The 24,278-nt window shown below is 42.9% G+C and overlaps 1 protein-coding gene across 2 annotated transcripts in view; it reads right to left on the reverse strand.

The window, feature by feature from the left end:
• MOCOS (molybdenum cofactor sulfurase) overlaps positions 1-24,278 on the reverse strand; it is an 805,385-nt gene that overhangs the window by 166,766 nt on the left and 614,341 nt on the right. The gene's annotated exons all lie outside the window — the stretch shown is intronic.

Genomic DNA, 24,278 nt, shown 5'->3' on the forward strand with positions numbered 1-24,278 from the left:
GAAGCGGCTGGATAGCCGTGGGTGGACGCTGGTAGCTGGGTGGCTACTTGGAGCGGCCGGATAGCCGTGGGTAGACCCTGGTAGCTGGGTGGCTATGTGGAGCGGCTGGATAGCCGTGGGTAGATGCGGGTAGCTGGGTGGCTACGTGGAGTGGTTGGATAGCCATGGGTAGACGCTGGTAGCTGGGTGACTACATGGAGCAGCTGGATAGCCATGGGTAGATGCTGGTAGCTGGGTGGCTATGTGGAGCGGCTGGATAGCCGTGGGTGAGAGATGGTAGCGTGGAAGCTACTTGGTGCGGCATGGGATCCGTGTGGAGAAGCTGGTAGTGTGGAAGCTACTTGGAGCGGCCTGAGAGCTGTAGGTGAGAGATGGTAGCGTGGAAGCTACTTGGTGCGGCCTGGGAGCCATGGGTGAGAGATGGTAGTGTGGAAGCTACTTGGTGCGGCCTGGGAGCCGTGGGTGAGAGATGGTAGCATGGAGCTACTTGGTGCGGCCTGGGAGCATTGTGTAGAGAAGCTGGTAGTGTGGAAGCTACTTGGAGTGGCCTGGATAGCCGTAGGTGAGAGATGGTAGCATGGAAGCTACTTGGTGCGGCCTGGGAGCCGTGGCGGAGAGATGGTAGCGTGGATAGCTGAATGCAGCAGGCCTACGGATAGCACTGGTCTAGGAACCAGCAGGAGCCTGGGACATACTGGTACTAGAGGTACAGCTATAGCACAAATTGTACACCATGGGACGTAACAAGATGTTCAAGCACTGAGTGCTATTAGAGGAGGATCTATATACCTAGAGTCTGGCAGCGATTGGTGGATACAGACAGGTGGTCTGGCAGTGGCATTCTGAGTGGAGCAAGGCACAACATGCAGAGGGAGTAATCATCTCTGCAGCCCTTGAGAATCAGGACCACACCTGTGATTCCAATTAAGACTAGCAATGCTCACAGACAGGGCAGAGTCCAGGTGATCAATCCGTGTGGGGCGGAGAGCAGTCTGCTCACACAGGGTTGTCACAGCCAGCATGATTCAGCCAGAGCAGACCTCCCAGGGGAATTACAAACACAGATCCATGGAGCAGCTGGCAGAGGTAAGTCTCAAAAGGTAAAAACTAGCCAGGATTGTGACAAGAATGTTCATATAAAACATAAGGATTCCCCTGTCTGGTAAGTTGAGTATTAGCATACAATCCTATCCTTATCCAATTTACCCATTCTGTTGGTGTATGTCTACCTACTCCTCCCTAGTGATCATTTGAGATGAACCTTCTTGATTTGTGTAAGTAGTATGTTCAGATAGTGAAACTGATAAGTTTCAGAGAAGGGAATGATATGGCTGCGTGAAGACAATATGGCGGCTGAATGAAACCATTGCTAATTGTTTTTTTTATATAACTTTTATATAACTTTTTATATAACTATGCATTTGCTTATATGTGCAAACATTTTATTGTTAATACAACCTTTCCAAGATTTGCAAGGCTATAAGGAAGTATACCCAGCTGCTGGCTATGTTTGGCTTAAAATACCAGGTTGTGGTAGGCCATTTATCAGAATCATGAGTAACTGATAAGTATGTATAAAGGTTAGATGCCTTTCTTGATGTCTGGCGCATAAAACACATGATTAGTGCTACGTGACTATAATGATGAGATTGGATTTCTTCCAATTAGGGAGTAAAATTATTATTTGATTAGCCATAGGTCTTAGGGGAGTGGGATAATGACTATTGTTTGAATCATTTGATTGATTTATGTGTAAAATCATTTTTGGTATATAATTTCTGTACAGTCAATATATGGGCAAGCTTGCAATGATATTTCTGCCAGCTCTGTACGGACGTACATAAAATAAATTCTTCAAGGATACTTCATCGTATTTATGATTATTTCCTTATCAATAGTTAGATAGAAGCACAGGATTAATCCAACATTTTCATACTTTTAATGTATCGTCATCAGGGTATACAAGAATAATGATAAAAAAGCAGTTCACCTAATATCCCCAATCACTACGTGCACCTTGATAATAATCAGCTCCTGCAGCAAGGCACCATCTGAAGATGTCACACACGTAGCTTGTCAACATACATGGTGATGACAGATCAGTGCACAAGGCACCAACCGATGACGTCAGGCAAGCATCAGTAGCCATAGCAACCATCGTGTTTAAAAACAGAAGCCACTTCAGAAGGACTGTGATGCATCACTGTACAAACAGTCCATAGCTAGCCAAAGCATATGCAAATATAGAGAGACCACTCTTCAGTCTTCTGGATAGACGTTTATTCACTCATATAGCATCAATAATGTACATGTCAATATTTTGGGCCTCACCGGACCCTTTGTCAAGACCCAGAGACCAAAGAGTATCAAGAGCAGCGGTCATCTAATGCCACTAAGGGCCTATGTATACCAAGTGCATCATTCCAAGGCAGGAAGTGGTTCATTGTAACATCAATAAATGTAAAACAGACATTAGAATACCATAAATAAATAAAATTGCCCAAATGGTCTGGCACTCCGATTAATGATAGGTGCTTTTTTGCTTCTGTGCCCTCCATGAAAGTATAGTACATAGGTATAGGCAATGCCAATGGAAGACTTTTAAAAATCAAAGTAGTTTTATTCCTTAATTATCCAATGTTTCAGGGCTGGAAAGCCCTTTTATTAAGCCCTTTTATTAAGGGCCCTGAAACATTGTTATACCCCTTTTACACCGGAGCTAAAACCCGGGTTATTGCAGGGTTAACCCGGGCAGCTCCCTGGTGTAAAAGGGGAGAGGGTTGGATCGCCGGGTCGAGTGACCCGGCAATCCAACCCAGGTAAATAGCAGGGTTTAACACGGGTGTAGCCCGTGAATCCCTGCTGTGAGAACAGCGAACTCCGGGCCACGATGACCTGGAGTGCGCTGCAAGCGAGCCAATTGGTCCGGCTTCAGTGGTGCTTGGAGATGACGTCATCTCCAAGCGTCCACTTTCACGTCGGGAAAGCAGGGTCTATGCAGACCCGACTCCGGTGTGAGCGGCTCCGACTCGGGAATATCCCGAGTTGGCTCCAGCTAAATTCCGGGTCTGATCTGGATAGGAACTCTGGACCTCATTCAGAGTCGGTCGAAGCGGCCGCACGGTCGTACGGGAAAAGGGGCCGGATATGTAAATGATTCCCTCGCAAGTTGCGTCCCTAAGTTCGGATTGGTAACTGGCCGACCAAGGGGAGGAGCGGCCGGAATACAAAAAAATATGCCCCCTTCTCGTACGCATTACACGTCATCTCCGGGCATATAAGGATTAATCGAGACCATCGGGAACCATCGGAACTGGTCGTAGAGCATAGGGTTGACCATACCCTCTCTTAAGCTCTACGATCATGTCAGTGTAAAAACCTCCCATGTCACATGTGCCATGACGCTACTTTGTTAATTATGCACTCCCATAAACCGTATGCACTCCCATAAAACGCTGTTCGCATAATTAGGCATGCCTGCGTCCGGATCTCCACTCCCCCGTTTTCAAGCACCTTCCCCTGTTACCACCCACAAACGCCTCAATCTGTCACTTAAACTACCGACCTGGCTGTGTTCAAGGAGAGAGAAATTTCTGATCGTAGCGGCTAGTTTGCGTACGCGCATTGCGAACTTTACACATGCGCAGTATAGCGAACATCGGTGGCGTACGACCATGCGGCCGCTTCGACCGACTCTGAATGAGGTCCTCTGTTCTAACTCCTTGTCAGACCTGGAATTTTGGTGGAAAAGGGGTACTAGTTTAAAGATTTCAGACTCACAACAATCCTGTGGTGGCTTAAGCTGTGCCCTCCAATTTCTATTTAGGCGGTATAAAATATAGAAATCACCTTTCAAACAATTGGTGTTTTGTATCTGCAATAGGCACAATTTTTTTATAATGTTATTCCTTGGGAGTCAAATTACGTTTTAAAAAAACAGGGGAATTTCTTTTTCAAGTAATATTGTCTTACTTACTTGTTGGTCTTGATCTGTCCTGAACTGACCTCTCTTAGGAACGTTTTTTATACCTCTCTGCTGATGGTAAATTCTGTTCCTGATTCTGGTCTCTCCCTCTGACTTTGATATTCTAATTCTGTACTACTGAATTTTGCTGTTACTTCTATGTTTTAAGGCTGCAAAATGGATTGATGCGATTCTATCTGTTCTGTATAACGTGTGGCTTGTTCATTGATCAATTATATCAGTAGTTATTTTTATACTTCTTAATTTATTTATCAACCTTTATTAAATGTCTTCCATATTTATTATCTTGTTATAAACAACTTATTTTCCCTCTTGCATTGACTAATGTGTTTTAATTAACTAATAATCTGCTTTATGTGCCTATTTATTTAAATTTATGTTTTTAACTCTTATTGGTTTATTCCAATGAACATATAGGGTAAAATTTACTAAGCAGACAGTTCTAAACCCCGGCGGTTTGATGACGGTTTGATGGCAGATTCTAAACCCCAGGGATTTAGTGGCGGTTTGGCAGCGGTTTCTAAATGACTGACTGGCCTGTTCTATTCTATTGTAAAATTTGTTTTGACGGTGGTTTTGCAGTGGTTTTGGCCTCAGTAAATCTGCGAATAGCCAAACAGCCAGGGTTTAGAACCCGCAGCTTAGTAAATTTTGCCCATAATGTTCATATTTTTGAAATTTTTATTATACTTTTAGCATGTTATTAACTAACTATTAGATATTTCTAACTTATTTTTTTTACTGTGTATTTTCAAAATATTACTATCTCTGCTAGTATGCCCGTGGCGAACATTTTGCCAATTTGAACTCAGAACATACAGTACAAATAGAAAATGATTAGCTAGATAATGGCTAGATCATATTTTAAATGTTCATACGATGGAATCGGGTAATAAAAGTTGTGTGTGAAACATAGGCCGCTAAGCCACACCCTTTTATGGTTTTTGGGGATTTTTTTATTGTAACATTTTGCCAATTTGTAAGTGCACTGATATATTTGTCCATGGACTCTGACGCAAAATGGACCATTTCTAGGGGGTATTGTAAGCTGAGCCCCTATAGATGCAAATGATAATGCACTGTCACTGTGCCTCACCATCTCCCAGCCTCCCTCTAATCAGCGGCTACCGGCAGCTCTCATGAAAAGCAGAGAAAAGAGGCTATGTTTTCGAGGAGCAAACCTGGTGCTTATTAGCTGGGAGTTGCGAGCCTGGAATTGACGTGTTGGAGAAAGTAAGTGAGGGAAGAGCGCACCCAAAGGCAGCAGCCACATGTGTTGTGCCGCCCACATGCCCAACCTCATTATGTAATAGCTACATCATGCAGCCTGGTCGGCCGATCAGGAGCCAAACTGAGAACGTCGTAAACAGTGTCCGTACATGGCTAGGGCACCGGGTCCAAGTGAGAGTACAGACCACCAGTATTCGTGAGAACAGCAGCCGGCGGCAGCTGTCACACCTATCCTTCATCCCCCGGGTCACTGTGCCGGCTCTGTGTTCTGCTAGTTTTCTTGAAATTATTTTATTTATTAACAGTTTCTTATATAGAGCAACATATTGCATTGTGCTTTAGAATTGGAAACATTAATAGAACAAGACTGGGTAATAACAGACAGATATATAGGTAGGAAGGCCATTCACGCAAGCTTACAATCTATTGGAGAATAGGCATTGATACACAAGGATAGGTGCTATAGATTGCATTTTGGTCCAGCCAGAATGCAGAGTTTCTTGGTTGGCTGCATGATCCAGTCACACAGGAATGTCGGCCAAATGTCAGAAGGATGTGAAAAAAAGCAATGTGTGAGGTTATGTGTGGGCTGTGAAAGGAGATGTAATAAGACATGGAAGATATGAAGGTTATGTGGGCTGGTTCTGGACATTTTAAGGTTAGCTATACCAAAGCGTTTATTATGGTTTTTGTCATTTTTTTTCATCAAATTTTATACAGTTTTATTCCAAATTCTGTAATTTATTGCTGATTGAAATTCAATCCCAAAAGAATCATATTAATATCTTAATTAGTCATTAAGATATTCAAATGCAAACAGCATTCCAGATAAAGGGACTAAGCAAATTCAGGGGTGTATCTAGAGATCCGAGCGCCCCTGGCAAACTAATGGACTGGCATCCCCCCTCCCCCCATAATTTCTGAATAATTGTACTATACATTAAATAAGTACTTAAAATGATTCCCCAACTACCCCCCTATGCAGTGCTCCCAGTAATAGTCCCCCTATGCTGCATTGCCCCCAGTAGTAGTCCCCCCTATGCTGCATTACCCCCAGTAGTAGTCCCCCTATGATGCATTGTCCCCTGTAGTAGTCTCTCTATACAGTAGCCCTAGTAGTAGTACCCCCTATGTTGCATTGCCCCCAGCATTAGTCCACCCTATACAGTACTAGTAGTCCCTCTATGCTGCATTGCCCCCAGTAGTAGTCCCCCTATGCTGCATTGCCCCAGTAGTAGTCCCCCCTATTTGGTGCCCCCAGTAGCGTCCCCCCCATAAAGGGACTCCAGTAGCGGCCACCAGCTATACAGTGCCTCCTAGTAGCACCCCCCATGCCAGGCTTACACACACAGAAGAAAAAAAAATACTCAAATTACCTGATCCCCGCTCCTGATGTGACTGCCGCTGTCCGCTCCTCCAAGCCCGCTCTGCATGCACTATGGGAGAGACGTCATGATGTTTCTCCCATCACTCGCTGTGGGGGGAGCCAGAAGACAGAGCTCATGAGTGAGCTCTAGCCGGGTCCCTCCATGGACGCAGCAGCCAATGAGAGTCTGTCTGAATCTTTTTGGCTGGCTGCTATAACAAACACACAGCCGCCGCTGGCAGCTGTGTGTTTGTAAACTGTGAAGGGCAGACTGCTCTCACTGCAGTCTGCCCTACACTTGTGGAGCCCGGGGGACTAGCGGTAGGTGCACTGCCACTAGTTCAGCCCCTGGGGTAGTCCACCCATTAGCTGCTGGTGGCACTAATGGACGGTGCCCCCCTTTGGCCGGCGCTACTGGCAAGTGCCATCCAGTCCAATGGGTAGATATGCCCCTGACAGAAGAAAAAAAAAATACACAACTTACCTGATCCCCGTTCCTGAAGTGACCGCCGCTGTCCACTCCTCCCTGCCTGCTCTGCATGCACTATGGGAGAGACATCATGACGTCTCCCATAACTCACTGCATGAGTGAGCTCCAGCCGACTCCCTCTGTGGATGCAGCAGCCAATGAGAGTCTGTCTGCTATAACAAACACAGCCGCTGCTGGCAGCAGTGTGTTTTTAAACTGCGTAGGGCACACTGTTCTCACTCCGGTCTGCCCTACACTGGCGGTGGGTGCCGCTAGTTCAGCCCCTGTTGGCTGCTGGTGGTACTGCCAGACAGCGCCCCCTTTGGCCGGTGCCCCTGCTGAGTGCCATCCAGGCCAATGGGTAGATACGCCCCTGAGCAAATTATATATATAAGATTATTTTTACCAATTGTTAAATATTACTTTCACCTCTACTATTCTTATGGTGACCTCCAGCAAGACTCTTTGGTGATCCCTGGGCTCTAAAGTATACTACTACTGTATAACTCTTTATTTAATGCTTGTTCCAATGACCCACATTGAATATAACAATTAACCACCCTAACGGTCACACCATTTTTTTTATTCAATTATTATGAACCTTTATCTTGACCAATATGTTTTACAAAAATAATATTTCATAGACTTAATTCACAGAAATGAGACAATATCAATATCTTCATTCAAGCCAAGTGGTGACAGACAGTTCAAGGTATAAATCTAATATGACTCTTTCTTTGCCAGGTTCAATTACCTGCTTCCTACCTGTAGCGGGTAAATTCAGACAAACAATGGTGACTGAGATGATGCTAACAGGTAAGCTTTAATTCCCAGCTTGAAAAGGCAGAACAAGAGCAAAACCAGCTAAGGTATGAAAACCTGGTAACTTTAGTCAGGTAGTCGTAATGGGAGGGAAAGGTTACACCTTCAGTAGCTCTCTCTGTGCTGGAGAAACTAAACCTTGACTGTGCTGTGGATACGCTGCTTGATTGCAGTAGTGACTCATGTAAGCTGACTTATTGTTTCCTGAACTGTGTTTGCCTTGTGTAACCTCTCCCTCACATTACCACTGACTGACTAAAGTTACCAGGTTTTTATATCTTAGCTGGTTTTAATTGAGGTAAGGGTGTGGTTCCTCCCTGGCTACAGGGAGTTTAACCCTTTTCTCAGAATGTGGGAGAGACCCACTCTGTCACATACTTTCCCCATTAAAGGGCGAACCTAAATCGCCCACGGCGGAAGCCCGACTCTCCAGCACAGTTCGGGACAAAAAAATTTGCATTCATATGTAGACATCCCGGTCTGTGCTGGACTTCAAAAGAAGAAGGCTGAAGAGCCAGGTACCACCTTGTCAGTCTTGCATTAGAATTTTTCATAGACTGTAACCATTTTAACAGTGCATGATCAGTAGCCACACTAAACATGGCCACACAAAGATAATATCTCAATGACTCAAGAGCTCATTTTATAGTGAGGCATTATTTTTCTATTACAGAATACACAGTCTCTCGTGGGAACATATAGATTTAGAATAGGATATTCAATGCCATCAAACTCCTGGCACAAAACTACCCCCAAGCCCACATCTGAGGTGTCTGTTTGTACGACAAAAGGCTTGGTAAAATCTGGAGACTTTAAAACTGGGCCTTTACACAAAAGATGTTTACTTTTAGCGAATGCAGACTGACAGTCCCTAGACCACTCAAGTTTATTTGGAGCAGAATGTTTCAAACGATCTGTTAAGGGAGCAGCTAAGGTAGACAATTGAGGCAAAAACCTCCTGCAATAGCTTGGTAAACCCAAAAAGGACCTTAACTCTTTCTTGGTAGTCGGGACAGGGGCATCAACTAGTGCCTGTACCTTACTCACAAGGGGCTTCAGACACCCACTGCCCACCACATACCCTAAGTACTCAGTTAAACCTGCCTCTTTCAAAGACTGATGAACAGCCCTAAGCCTATTAACATGGGCATTCCAATTCTCACTATACAGTATATGACAATATCGTCAAAGTATGCTGCAGCATAATTCTGATGAGGACAAAGCATATGAGTCTATTACTCTCTGAAAAGAGGCCAGGGCACCATGCAAGCCAAAAGGCATTGTTTTCAACTGAAAGAGGCCCAACAGAGTAGAAATGGCAGTTTTCTTCCTATCTTCCTCTGTCAGTTCAATTTGCCAATATTCCTTCATAAGATCAAGGGTAGAAATATATGAGGCTGAACCTAACCTATCAAGCAGGTAATTGACCATTGGCATTCGGTAGGAATGAAATTTGGATACTGCATTAACTTTGCGGAAGTCTATGCAGAAACTTGTAGAACATCTGGTTTCAGGACCAAGACAATGGGGCTACACCAGTGGCTAGATGACTCCTAAATTACCCCTAACTTCAACATTTCTTGAATTTCCTTGATAACCTCTGCTTATTTTTCCCTCGGATTCCTACAGGGTCTTTGTCTAACTACTACGCCAGGTGGGGTTACAATGTCATGTAAGACTAAATTGGTCCTCCCTGGTTTATCAGAAAAAATGTCTGAGAATTAATTAACAAGGTTCCCCAAGGGAGGCTTCAGCTGATCTGAATGCAAATGTTTGAGGGGTGACGAGACCTCATCAGACTGAGGAATCTGTGGACCAAGGTCACTATGGCCATTACCATGGTCTAAAAACAACACCTCTTGATCCTTCCATGCTTTCAAAAGGTTAACATGGTAAATCTGCCTACCTCTATGGGAGTCAGGTTGAGAGACTTCATAATTTACTTCGCCAACCTTCCTAATTACTTCAAATGGCCCTTGCCACTTTGCTAGCAATTTACTTCCATGAGTAGGTAACAACAAAAGGACTTTGTCCCCAGGTGAAAAAATTTTAGTTCAGGCATTATGATTATAGAGAAGTTTTTGAGCCTCCTGTGCATTAACCATATTTTCCCTGGCCAATTGACCTAGTAGGTCTATGCGATTACGCATCTGGACCACATATTAAAGTATGCTTTCACCCTCTATTGGTTGTTCTTCCCAGGCTTCCAGCAGAAGGTCAATAATACTCTGTGGCTCTTCCTCTCATAAAGAAGCTGAAAAGGGGCAAAGCCAGTAGATGCCTGGGGCACTTCTCTGATTGCAAACAACAAATAGGGTAGAAGCTCATCCCACCATTTTTCTGTCTCTATAAACTTTTTTAACACAGACTTTAGTGTATGATCTTTCGACTAAGCCATCCATTTGGGATGATATACTGATGATATACTGAGGTTCTGACAGATTTAATTTTCAACAACTTTAACAACCCCTGCATTAACTCAGACATAAAGTTTGTCCCTTGGTCAGTAAGAATTTCTTTAGGCAATCTACCCCTGGAAAACAGCTCAAATAACTTAGACCCTCATTCAGAGCCGTTCGCTATTTGCGTTCGTTCGTTCAAAAACAAGGGGTGGCTATTCAAATGATCCGTTCGCACATTGCAGTCTGTTCACACCTCTAAGTCTGAACGAGCGAGCAAAACATACGCTCGTTTATTTGTTAAAAACGCCCCCTGGCCGCTCGCACCATACGTCATGTCCGCTATTTATTAGATTAATCGAGTACATCGAACAGGATATGAACTGCTCGCTATTCTTGTGGTTGGTTTTTTCAACCGCTATTTTGCGAGCAGTTCTGAGTTAAAAAAAAACAAGTGACGTGGTCAATGACGCTGCTGTATTAATTATGCACACCCATAAAACGCCCGTTTTGACCTTTAAGCACGCCTGCGTTCTGATCTCCACTCCCCGTTTTCAAGCACCTTCCCCTGTTACCACCCACATACGCCTCATTCTGTCACTCAAAATAGCAGGCACTCGCTATATTGCGTACAAACGATTTTCAGCCGCACTGACTGGTTCGCACATGCGTACTAAAAACCGTACGCATGCGCAGATGTGCAAACATCGCTCGGAATGAGCGTACTGCCGCTAGCGAGTGGCTCTGAATGAGGGCCTTAGTTGCTACCTGTTTGGCTGTAGCGACCCTTACGGGAAATGCTTCCAGTTAACGGGTGGTATAGTCAACCACAACTAAAATAAATTTATAGCCGTTAGATGGTGGTTCAATCGGACCCACTAAATCAACCCCTATTTTTTAAAGCAGGATCTTCACGCTGGGCTTTTTTTTAAATCTGATTGAGATGCAAGGAGAAGAGTTAAGACCTCTTCATTAATACTACTTAATTGAACCTTAGCATTATTCTCTGTGCCACGAGGATTAGGCGGGCTGCTAGACACAGCAGTGTTTCTAGACCTCTCAGCATTATCATGGACATCAGCATGCATAGGCACATTAGTAATGATAGGTTCATCAGAATTATCAAATACATTGACATGAACAGGAACATCAGCATTTACTGGCACATTGCAAGTAGTAGCATTATGGGAAAAGTCCTTCTGTCCCAACATAACATCACGAGCAAGCCAGTCTCTGTGATCCCTTCTCCTTTGTTTCTTAGATTTAGGAGCCTTTACCCAAGACAGAAACAAATCAGGGGAGAAGGAAAATGTCTCTCCAAGGGCTGCTGCAGGCACCGTTTCCACTGGCAAAACCAGAGCCCGGAAGTGAAGCCAGTCATGACCTATTAGCACAGGGGCTGGTAACCAAGAACACACAAACACACATAGTTTGGCAGTCTTTCCCCTGATTATCAAAGGGACTATGGCAACAGGAAAGGCCCAAACTTCTCCATGCACACAACAGATGTAAACTAGTTTGTGAGGCAGCAACAACTCGAGGGACAACAAATCCCTTTGTATCAGGGTAGTAGCAGATACAGAGTCCACATAGCAAGTGACCAGTCTATTGCCGACTTACACATACCTGTATTATAGGCGGAAGAGGGAAGGTCTCTACAGCTGTAAAGACACTGGAAAAAGAGCAATCCATCTGTGGACATGCCCATTCTTGATTCCCACCTTGGCCACGTGTTGAATACACGAGCTGGAGTTATTGGGGAAGTCCTCAACTCTGGACCTCCATCTTCTGGAAAATGTGTAGCCATCACCTTCCCCATAGAATGACTTCTGGGCCTAAAACCCCCTTTACATGAAGAGAAGGGCAAAGCTGTGGGCCTCAGTTTCCCCGGAGCCATCATCTGCGAGGGATACTGGTGCCTTTCCAAATCCATACCTGGTGGCACCTTATCCCAAGACAATGCCCACTGTGGAGACAGACGGGGAGACTCCAGTGTAATTAAAGAAAGGTTCTCCATACCATCCTGCACCAGCAAGACATTTTCCACTAGCCAGACAGCAGAATCTAAATTCTCAACTCGATGCAACTGGACCCAATGAGCAACTTTGGCAGGGAGAAGGGCAACAAACTGTTCGAGAGTGACCAACTATCAGCCGGGTGGAATTTTGTAGGTCCTGCTACAGCCATTTAACTGCGAGGTCGGTCAGTTTCTGAGCCAGGACGCATGGCCTTCCATCAGGATCATAGGACACAGACCTGAATTTCTGCAGGTATGCTTCTGGATAGAAGTCAACCTGATCCACTATGGCAGCCTTCACTTGTTCATATATTTTTGCTTCTTCCAGGGAGAGAGGGGCGTATGCAGCTTGGGCCTCCCCCGTTAGCAGAGGAGTAAACTGTATGGCCAAGGAATCTTTGGGCCATGCTTGCAAGGTAGAAACCCTTTCAAAAGTAGTAAGAAAGGCCTCCACGTCATCTGAGACCTGCATTTTGGGAAGCACTGGAGCAGTTACCACTGCTTGCTGCTGTTTAAAAAAGTCCAACATTTGCTGCAAAACAGCTTCCATGGTAGTCTCTTTAGGATCCTTGGCCACTTTATTCCACTTCTGACACCACAATGTAGCGGGTAAATCCAGATGACCAATGGGAGACTGAGATGAAGCAAACAGATAAGCTTTTATTCCCGGCTTGAAAAGGTAGAACAAGTGTAATGGCTTCTTACACAAGGCAAACACTGTTCAGGAAACAATAAGTCAGCTTACATGAGTCAGTATTTAGTTTCTCCAGCACAGAGAGAGCTACTTGAGGTGTAACCTCTCCCTCACATTACCACTGACTGACTAAAGTTACCAGGTTTTTATACCTTAGCTGGTCTTAATTGAGGTAAGGGTGTGGTTCCTTCCTAGCTACAGGGAGTTTAACCCTTTTCTCAGAATGTGTTAGAGACCCACTCTGTCACACTACCCTATAATCTTCTTTAGCATGTTTTAGAAATTCTTACATCTGAGTTATGCTAATTCATAAAATGACTTGGTAGATTGTGTCTTTATTTTGTTTTTTAAGTTCCTCAAGTGTTCTTGTATGCAAAGTTTTAATGGTCTTTTAGTCTTACTGACATAGAAAAGCCCATAACTACATGTAATTCTGTAAATTACAAAGTTTGCATTGCAAGTTACTACACTTTTAAGTGTGTAACTTTGTTTATCATTAATCTTCCATACAAAGGGAGTTTTTTTTTCCATGTATCTAAAACATATGCATTTATTACAGGGATAAACTCCTACTGCCTTTCTTTTATGGATCTTAAACTGCTGGGGGCTAGTATACTTTTCAGATTTGTAGTTCTCCTAGTCTAAAATATTTAAACCAATTACTGTATCAATTGTTAAACAGATTTAAAGTTGCTAAACACCTATTCAGAAGTTCTTTAAAAATGCTTCTTAATCCTGTGATAAAGAAAAAAAATGTATATATGTGAGAGGCAGTAGTGAACAACCAGTTGCTTGCCATCTTGGTCAGGCACATCATCACCTACCCTCTCTTAAGTATAGAATGATCAATCAAGTTCCATTATCAGATAGAGGAGGAAATAGAGTAGTGAAATTACTCCAGCTTGAGATCCACTGGATATTCTGATTGGGAACCTTTGTTCCCATGGGACTCAATGAAGTGATATCACTATAAATAGCTTATATGTGTAAGTTGGCATCTTATGGTATATATCTGTTATATGTTTATAACTATATTACGCTGTATTAATAGCTTATTTTGTGCAATATCTATTTTAGTGTATGCTGTTTCTATGATGTTGAGGAGCACATTGATGACGCATCAGCAGATGACATCACTGACGACGCACTGGCCGGTCGGATGCTCTGTTCTGCTTCCGGCTTTAGGCCTTGCACTGGGTGAATGAACACTACTTTAGATATGACAGTGCTTGTACATCTCTTTGAGCATGACGGAAGTACCACAATAAAGGGCACTAAAACGTTGCCGAGCTAGGAGTGCTGCATCTGTTTGTTAAGTACTATTGAAATCTTTGCATGGGCACCCGGCGCAGTTAAAAAATATACAGGGAGGGCCGGATGCTCCGGCACTCCAGCACTCAAGTGTATTTGGGCGGGCGTTCAGCCCCCACTTTGCTCCGATGCCCTCCTCAGGGGACAGCACCCCCAAATTCATATGAAACAATATCAAGGCGGCACTCAGAGATGAATAAATGCAATACCCTCACGAGAGTGATTTTATTGTGGGTCAATGTTTCGGGGTCTTCCACCCCTTCCTCAGGACAACATAGAGAAAAGTGTACAAACAAACAGTTCTTAAATACATGATGTGAAAACACACATGCCCCTATGCCTCCATGTACGACCATGTTCACCTGGCCTCTGTCCACTTCCGGTCGCGGCAGCTCCGCGAAACTGGAAGTGACATCACCTGGTAGGGCACTGGTGCCGTGGAAACCTAAATACAATGTCAGGATATAGATCACAATAAAAAACACATATGTGCATAATATATTTAAAGTGCATCGTGCAAGTGCATCCTGCAAAGTGTAAACATGATCTTCTACAAAAATTTGTGTACATATAAAAGTTAAAACACTTCTAAAAATGCCCACATTCTTTATCTGAATTATGATAACCACCATCATCTGTGGACCTACTATTTCTATTTTCTGTGAGGGTACTGACAGAAGATACAAGTGTGTTTTTGGGAGTGCCAGGCCAATCGTGTATGTATATACTGTATGTATATATGTACTGTGTAAAGCCGGCACTTCAAATATACAAAAACAACTGCCCAGGTTCCCTCAGAGGGATATAGAAGAATACCCAAAATTATGAGAGACAAAAAACTGTGGTACTCACGGGACCTTTAAAAAAAGACTCCAGACAGTACTGTATCAACGTTCAATGTTTCAGTCTATTCGACTTTTATCAAGAACAATGGAAGAGAGGTGACAACATACCTTTATACCAAAGACATTTCAGACAAGTGAAGTCAGTCCATACCCCCGACCGGCCGCTAGGTGCGTGACATCATCAGGGACGGATCGGTGCGGACACTGTGATGTCATCACATCAAGCGTCAGCTCATCCGTGCATCCCCATGTATGTACATCACTACTAGCGTGCCATATATCAGGTACCATATGGTACCATGTGCTGGAGAACAATCAAAAAATGCAATATAACACATGGGGCTCTATTTATTAACATTATTTTTACTAAAATAAAGTGAAAAAGGGTGTTTTCACACCCTTTTCACATTATTTTAGTTTCACCTGTATTTATTACAGGGCAATTGGAGTAGAATTAGTAAAATTCTACTCCAACCCCCAGTATCACTTATTTTTAGTAAAGCAGATCGCATTTCCCATAATTGTAATGGGAAATGTGATCTGTGTGCAAGTTACTAAAAATAAATTGTAAAAAAATACCGGGGGAAGCCCTGTGATAATAATGCCACCTGGAGGTGGCGTTGTCCAGGGTCTCCCCCGGTTACCGGGCTCCCACTCTGCTCTAATGGGGAGAGCAGAGGCGGGAGCCGGTACCAGTAATCAGCTGTGTGGTCTAAATAGACCGCAAGCTGATTACTGTAAAAAAAAGAAAAAAAAAAATTAAACATTTTTTTTTTTCACTTACCTGAATCCAGGGACCGGTGATCGGGCGTCCGGTGATGGCTCCTCTCCGGTCAGCTGGTCTCCCACAGTGCACTGGGGCCCGGTCATCAGGTGATCGGGCCCCAGTGCAGTATGGGAGATCACCTGATCGGGAAGCCCGGAGAAGACCACCGGAGGCCAGGAGGATGCAGGTAAGTGTAATGAAGGGAGGGGGGGTCGTGGGGGGGGGAGGGGGGGTCCCGGGGGGCGGGGCTTAGCGTCGGTGGGGGGTAGTAGCGGTGGTCGGTCGGCGCATGCGCGGGCTCTTAGTCGCGGTATTTTTTCCGAAAATACCGCGACTAGAGTGCGGATGGGATCTGCAGGGACAGAGCTTTATCGCAAGCTCTGTCCCTGCAAGGGATTTATAGTAAATCCCTGTGATATTACCTGAATTCGCAATGCGAATTCACTCGGTAATATCACACTACAATCCGCATTCAATATGCGGATTGTAGTAAATAGAGCCCATAGTGACTTTGAAAAATATAGTGAATAACCACAGTGAGAAATACAGGACAGGATAGGACAGTTAAATAAATTATGTATATATATATATATATATATATATATATATATATATATATATATATAAAAATATATATATATATATACACTGTATATTTAAAATAAATAAATATATATATAAAACTATCAAGGCGGTACTCGGAGACTAATAAATGCAATATCCTTATCAGAGGGATTTTTGGGGGGTCTTTTGTCAAAAGTTTTACAATGAACTGAAACGTTGATCCAATACATTGGTAGTCATTTCCTTAGTATTTATGCTTGGAGTGCCGCACCTTTGGACCTGCTATATATATATATATATATATATATATAGTTATTATTATTATTAATTAGAGAATAAAATATGGTAACTATAAAATATGTCACTAAAGCCAGGAAATCAGGAGATTTATGAAAGGGAAGATACTGGATAAATGGTAGTTATCTGTCATAATGACCTTCATATTGATAAATGTTTAGTCTTATTGTCAAAAGAGGGTTAAGTACTTGTGGAGATGAACCCGGGGTGGATTCAGGGGAGTTTATAGGAGCAGACGCCTGATATTGAAAGGACACTGGACTGAGATGTGTGTTGCTCACGAATGGCCCACTGATGAAGAATAGATGCTGGAGACAAGATACACCCGGAGTGGACTGCAGATACACCCAACAGGTAACTGGGATGTCCGGGAGGATCACAGACTGTCAGGATAGCTTAAGTAGGACTCCCTCTGGGGGTTCTAGTAGGGAGTAGCACTGCTGGTGTCTGGGAGGCTGGAACGTGGAGCAGTAAACTTATATGTGAGACTCAGCAGGAACAAGGAATAGCAGGGAGCTCAGAGAACTAACACCCAGCTAGGCTGGGAACAACATTGCACTGACAATGAAAGGACTGCAGATCAGCCCTTAAATACCTGGAGGAAGTGCAGGATTGGTTGCTAGGGACTCCCTGGAATGCTCTGACTGGATTGGCCGAAAGGATCACATCCAAGATGGCGGCACCCATGTCGTGCTGCAGCACTGCCAAGGTGTGCAATACTCACACTAGCAGCCAGGTCACTATTCCTCCAGACCCCTGTAGCATGCAGCGTGGACCTCCATATGCCCGCACCCCCGCCAGAAAGACCCCGCCAGAGCATCTGGACAGGTAAGTGCCGCTGACCCCAACCCCTCACAGCCCTGGTCGTGACACTTATTACATGTTAAGCATATTATATACTAATAAATAATTATATACTGCATACACTAAGCAAACATTATTTTATTCACATGAAACATGTTAAATGTATTGTATTTGTAGTAAAAATAATGTTTTATATATATATATATATATATATATATATATATATATATACTGAAGGTATTATACATGCGAATTACGCATGTAATTTATTTTATACATTATGTGATATATGGGTATGAATAATATAGCTAATAGAAGAAATCCTTACAACTATATAAGAATAATTTTATTTAAAATAAGTACTTTTTAAAAAAAATATATATATTGTACATTGTTTATATGTTTTAAGATACCCCTGAAAAAGTCATTTATATTGATGAAACATGTTGGGTTTTACTGTAACCGCCTCAAATTGGAGGATTCCCTGCTGCCATAAAAGAGGTGCCTACCCAGATCTGGGCTGTGGTAGCAGTTGGAATTTTAACCATCCCAAAGCGGGGTTGCATTAGCTCTTATAAGTGTGATTGAGAGGGTTCTTTTCAGAGGAAAATAAGTTTAATTTGCCCACCAAAAACCGTCACCAGAAAATGGAGAGAGTGAATTTTACAAACTATTGGTTCCTCAAAGTGGAGTTTATCAGTGAATACTGATTATTAAACACCAATATTGAAGTGGATCCAAGGACATATATACAAAGTATATATATATATATATATATATATATATATATATATATATATTAGTTAATTTGTATGTATGTTCCTGATAAACTCGAGAACTACTGAACCGATTTTGATCAGATTTTACTGAAATGTTCCTTGAGATACTCCGACTAACAAAGCTGAGAATCATCCCGCTATCATGTTAAGTGGCTACACACATACAATACATACATACACACCACACATATGCAATGCAGCTTCCAGTTTGTTTTAGTGGAGCTTTCCTAATACCTAGGAGAAAAGCTTCACTTGGTTGTGACAGTGCTGCGAGGAATAGGGCACACCAGACTTGTGCAATCACTGACTTCCACCCAAGTAGAGCCTACGGTGGAGGAACAATTAGCCATGCTGCATCATTTCAGTGATGGCTGCACTTCAAAGAGGGTAAAACGCGAGTGACTGACATAGCACGTTCTGGGAGACCATCCACCATGGTTACAGATGTCAACTTTGCCAAATCTGTGGGGATGTTGCAAAATGACAGAAGGTTAACTTTACGCAAAATTCGGCTTCACTTGGCATCTCATTCGAACGGGTTCAGCATATTGTGACAAAGGAACTGAAAAAGCATTGCACGTGTGCAAGGTGGGTACCCAGAAATCTCACAGTAGAGCAGATGTGACAACGAGCTGAATCGAGCAAGAACACTGCTCGAATGTCGTAGAGGATACCTGATGTCCTGACATCGACTGTGACATCTGACAAATCGTGGATTTGTCATTATGATCTGGAATCCAAACAACAGTCCAGTGTATGGAAACACGCAAATTTGTTTCCACCCAAAAAAGTCTGTGATTCCTTTGGCATGTAAAGTCATGCTTCTGCTGTTCTTTTATGCACACAGTATGATCCTAACCCACTGGGTTCCCCGGGGACAGTAGTGACTATTATGCAAACATCCTGAAAACCCGTTTGCATGGAACCATGAGGCAGGAGACCGAGCACCCCAGGAAAAGTAAGGGATTGGCACCCCCCCTTATATTTTCAGAATAATTACACTCTGTAAAGGGGCAGGGGGTCAATGGGTGCAGCTGGACAGTCTCTGCTCTAGTCCACTTCTATCAGATGGGGTGGGCAGTCATCTTTATTATTGTGCCCACTACCCCCTCCTCCCCATCTTTTATTGTGCTTCCTCCCTCCTCCCCATCGGTGTTATTGTGCTCCCCCTCCTCCCCATCAGTGTTGTTGTGCTCCCCCCTCCTCCTCATCTATGTTATTGTGCTCCCCACTCCATCTCATCTGTGTCCATTATTGAGTCCCCCCACCCACTTGTATGTTTTGTGTTCTGCTCCCTTTACCCTTGTAGTTCACTTACCTTCCTCTCTTTTCACATGTTCCTTCTCCTCCACTGTAACGTGCTCCGTGTGTTTTCTCTCAGTCTCCGATCACAGGCAATCAGGCAGCATTCAGGCAGCTTTGCAATGTCATGTCCGTGACATTGCAAGGAGATGGAATAGGTCAGATGGGAACCAACGGGTGGCCAGTGATGGCTGGTCAGTAGAGGCTACCTCTGGCAGTGCCTACATGATGTTTGGCTCTGTGTCTGGTGACATCTCGTAACGCCAAGCAGATGATTATACACCATGGCCATGCAAAGTACCATCAGGATTGCACCCCCACCTAGGCCGGCGCCTCTGGGGATTGCCATCCTGGGTAGATAAGCCCCTGCCATGAGGAAGAAAAGACATTTGCTGAAAAAACAATAATTTTTGCTCCAAAACAATGCCTGTGACATGTTGCTGCTGTTTCATTGGCAGTACTGACTGAAATTAATGGGGCAGCACTGCAACATCCTCCATATAGCCCAGACTTAGTGCCCTGTGATTTCTGGGTATTATCCTAACCAAGTAAACAAATGCCAGAAAAAAGTTCTCAACAGATGATGAAGTGAAAAATGCCACAGCTGCAACAAGGGGCATATTCAATTGGGCGCGTGTTGTTTTTTCCCCCCATGTCGCACATTTTTTGGACTTAGCTATCCAATTGTCCTTGCGCCCCGTATTCGCGCATGGTTTTTGTTGCTAAATATCCTTTTTTTCCTCATGCATGTCATGGAGGTGCATGTTTTTACCTGGCCATTGTACAACAATTTCCAAACACCCACAAATCAAGTGTTAGATACCCTCTCCCTTCCATTTCTGCCTAAAAACACAATGGTACATTCCAAACTGTTTTTTTCCCATTTGTACCTGTAAATTAGCAGTAGCAGTCTGGTCCACATCACTTGCAGATTTCAGTGATTTCACTTGTGATGGATGCATTTGGAGGAGTTTTATGGTTGTGCTTGATTGATGAGGTTATGGAGGAAGGTGAGAATGAAGGCACTGCTCCAGTGTTTCAAAATGTTGCTGCTTGGATACCTTCAGCAGATGATGTGGTACCAATACCATGGACACGTATATATCGTACCAGGCGTTTGCTGACAGACATCCCAGAGTTGGAGGTCAGTAGATTGTATAGACTGTCGTCTTCAGCAATTTTAGATTTGTATGATTTGAATGATGTATTAATGCCTGACCTTGAGCCTAGGGCACACACCAATAATGCGGTCCATGGTTTATCCAAATTATTGGCAGGCGTACATTTTTTTGCATCGGGAACCTTTCAACCAACACTTTCTGTGTTAGCTGGGTTTTCACAGGCTTACTTTTCACGCATTTTAGGGCAGGTTTTAAAAGCTTTCCAGAAACAAACACACAATTTTATCAAGTGGCCTGTGGAAAGTGAATGGCGGGAGATTAAGCACAATTTTTATCAAATTGCCGGCATTCCAAATGTCATGGGGGCAATCGATTGTACTCATGTTGACCTGACACCGCCACAGAGCAGTGAGGAGTGTTTTCGCAATCGCAAACATTTTCAATCCATCAATACACAGATGGTGTGTGATTCATATCTTAAAATCCAGAATGTTTTGGTAGGCTACCCAGGATCATCTCATGACTCATTTATTCTATAGCAGTCCTTTTTAACCGTATTCATGCAGGACAGATGTGAACCTGGATGGCTTATTGGTGAGAACTATTACATTTTGAAATTTAATGTAAACTATCTAACCTATCATTGTCTATACTAGCCCCACCACAGGGATGCAGTCAGGAAACTGCTGTTCATAATGTACCCCTCTGGCTTACAGACTAGCTACACCTAGCTGGGGAATAATGTTAGGTGTATAAATTACAAGGCATGACATTAGCCATATGACGGGATACCGACATCCGGCATACAAAACCAAGATAGGCCAGATGCATTGAGTGCCAGCTGCATGAGTCGAGGGTTATTTAGGCCAGGGGTCTTCAACCTTTGGCCCTCCAGCTGCTGTGGAACTACACATCCCAGCATGCCCTGCCACCATTTGGATATCACAGCATGCTAAAACTGTGGCAGGGCATCCTGGGATCAGTAGTTCCACAGCAGCTGGAGGACCAAAGGTTGAAGACCCATGGTTTAGGGTCTCCTGGGGGCCACTTAGGGTTCCAAACCCCCCCAGGGAGGTGTACATTGAGGCTAGGGGAATGGGGGGTGTGGGTTATGCACCCCCAGGTTGAAGTTATGGTTATGCCTCCTGCCCCCTGGGAGGGTTATGGTGTGTGGAGAGGTGGTTACGGGTGGATGTTATGGTTAGGCACTAGAGACATGGGTGAAGTTATGGTTATGCACACCTAAAGGAGGGTTAGTGTTAGGGGTGTATAGGTTTAGCTATATGGCAAAATACTTACCTAGTCTGATCTTGTCATGCAGTTATTTTGCTTTTTGTTTATTGTTGCCAGACCTAAGGCCATACAGAGACAAAATTCCCACCAGGCAAACCAATTTTTATTTTGTTGTTTTTAATATATATTTTTGGATTCATTAACATATGCAAATTCTTTCTTGTTAACAGGTGATGCTGGTTATGCCTGCTGACCATGGTTGCTTACAGTACTGTCTAATCCTTTATCTCCTGCAGAGAAAATAATTCAGTCTGCCCACAAATCTACAAGGGGAGTTATTGAACGTACATTTGGCTTACTTAAGAGCCGTTTTAGGTGTTTGGACCATTCTGGAGGGGTGTTATTATATTCACCTTCTAAAGTGTGTGAGATTGTAAATGCATGCTGCATTTTACATAACATATGTATATCCAACAATTTGACACTTGATATTGACCTTGATATTATTTTGGACGAAGATGTTGCTTTGCCAAGACATGATCACATTGCATCTGGGAACAACGTAAGATGTGAAGTCATCCAGAATTTCTTTTCATGTGAGTATACATTTATACTGTGTGTGTGGTATGTTTGTACACAAAGTATAATTTTGGGATTACAAATTAAATGGTAAATCAAATAAATTTGACCTTTTGATATAAATTACCACCCAAGCCTGTGTTGCTTATATCCATTTGTGGTGGCAAACCTTTAAACATGCCTTATTTAGTATTTTTCACACAATTTTAAAAATAAAAAAAAGTTTAATTAATTTGTTCAATCTACGGGATGCAATCGGGAAACTCATTAATTTCTGGAAGGCCTATTGTTTAGCAATTTTAATCATTTTGTAAATAATATGTCTGTTAGTACCTTAGTTGTGGTCTTATTGCTGATTGTTGTGTTCCGGACTGCGGGGCACATTCTCAGAATTAATTGTTAAAATGTATCGATACCCCTAAATATTATCGATTCCTGCCTATCTATACACTCTAAAAATGTCGCTATTTAGTGTTATGAGTCGCACAAGAAATAGACTTTGATTGTGGTTGAAAAGCACAAAAAGATATTATTCAAGAAAAAGTAGATGGTTGCACACTGTGATCTAAATACAATTAGCGCAAAGAAATTATACAGTCACAAGGTACAGTCGTTACATACGCATGCGCTCTGTATTCAGATCCCGGCATCAAAGATGAGACCTCCGTCAACAGCAAAGAAAAAGGTGACTAGCATCTAGTTTCAGAGAGCCTGCATATATACTCTTACAGAGATAGGCAATACAATAGAACAGGTTGGCATGATTCCATTGGTTCTACTTCCTGGTTCTTCTGTTACAGTACAGTTCATAGGTCAGTTCGTATGGTCACAATCCAGCCTCCAACAGCTCTTTGTGTCCATTTTCCTGCTGCATAACAAATCTAAACTGGCTGCATTACACAATACATTTTAATGCCTAACTCTCTATGATCCATAATTTGCAGACACATGGAACCGGAAATCTGCACAGACACAGTGGTTTACAATGATACCAAACACTGTCTGCTTATCATGCACTAAACCTTAGATATCAAATAACATGTATTTCACAACATTACTGATAATGAATAAAACCTTAAATATTAACGTTAATGCTAGGGAACCTTTTTATGTAAGTGTGCAGAGTGTAAGTATTGTGATATTAAGAAAAGACGCTAATTAGCATTGTGCGACATCTTGCCTTCTGGAGTTATACTCCATTTTTGACATAATCTTCTCCAGACTGATGCTAATCTTGTCAAGCTTGCTGTCAAATGTTGCAAATCCACTTTTAACAGCCATTGTAAGATTATGTTGCTGCTGCTCCAGCAGCTTACCATACTCTTTAATGATGGCAACTCTGTTGGATGATGAGGGCTGAGATGGTTCTGTTGGTGGCAGAGGTGTTGGTTGGCTCCCAGCTGTCGATAGGCTGGTAGGTTGAACTGCTGGCCTTGCTAAAGCCACAATATTTATAGATTAGATTTTATTTGCAATATGTGTTTATTTTAAATTTTTAACAAAAATGTAAAAGAAACACTTACTACTATCTGTTAATGACAAGTCCACTTGCAGATCATCCTCACCATCTGAGTCTGTTTCTGTATTCATTGTGAAAAACAATCCCATTAATAAGTTAAATTATGCATTTGTAACAAAATACCATTTGTAATACAATATTACCATGTAATGCAAGATCCGGTTGGAAAAACCTAA

The sequence above is a fragment of the Taudactylus pleione genome, unplaced genomic scaffold (assembly GCF_031769625.1).
Source record: "Taudactylus pleione unplaced genomic scaffold, aTauple2 ptg000137l, whole genome shotgun sequence".
Taxonomy (NCBI): domain Eukaryota; kingdom Metazoa; phylum Chordata; class Amphibia; order Anura; family Myobatrachidae; genus Taudactylus; species Taudactylus pleione.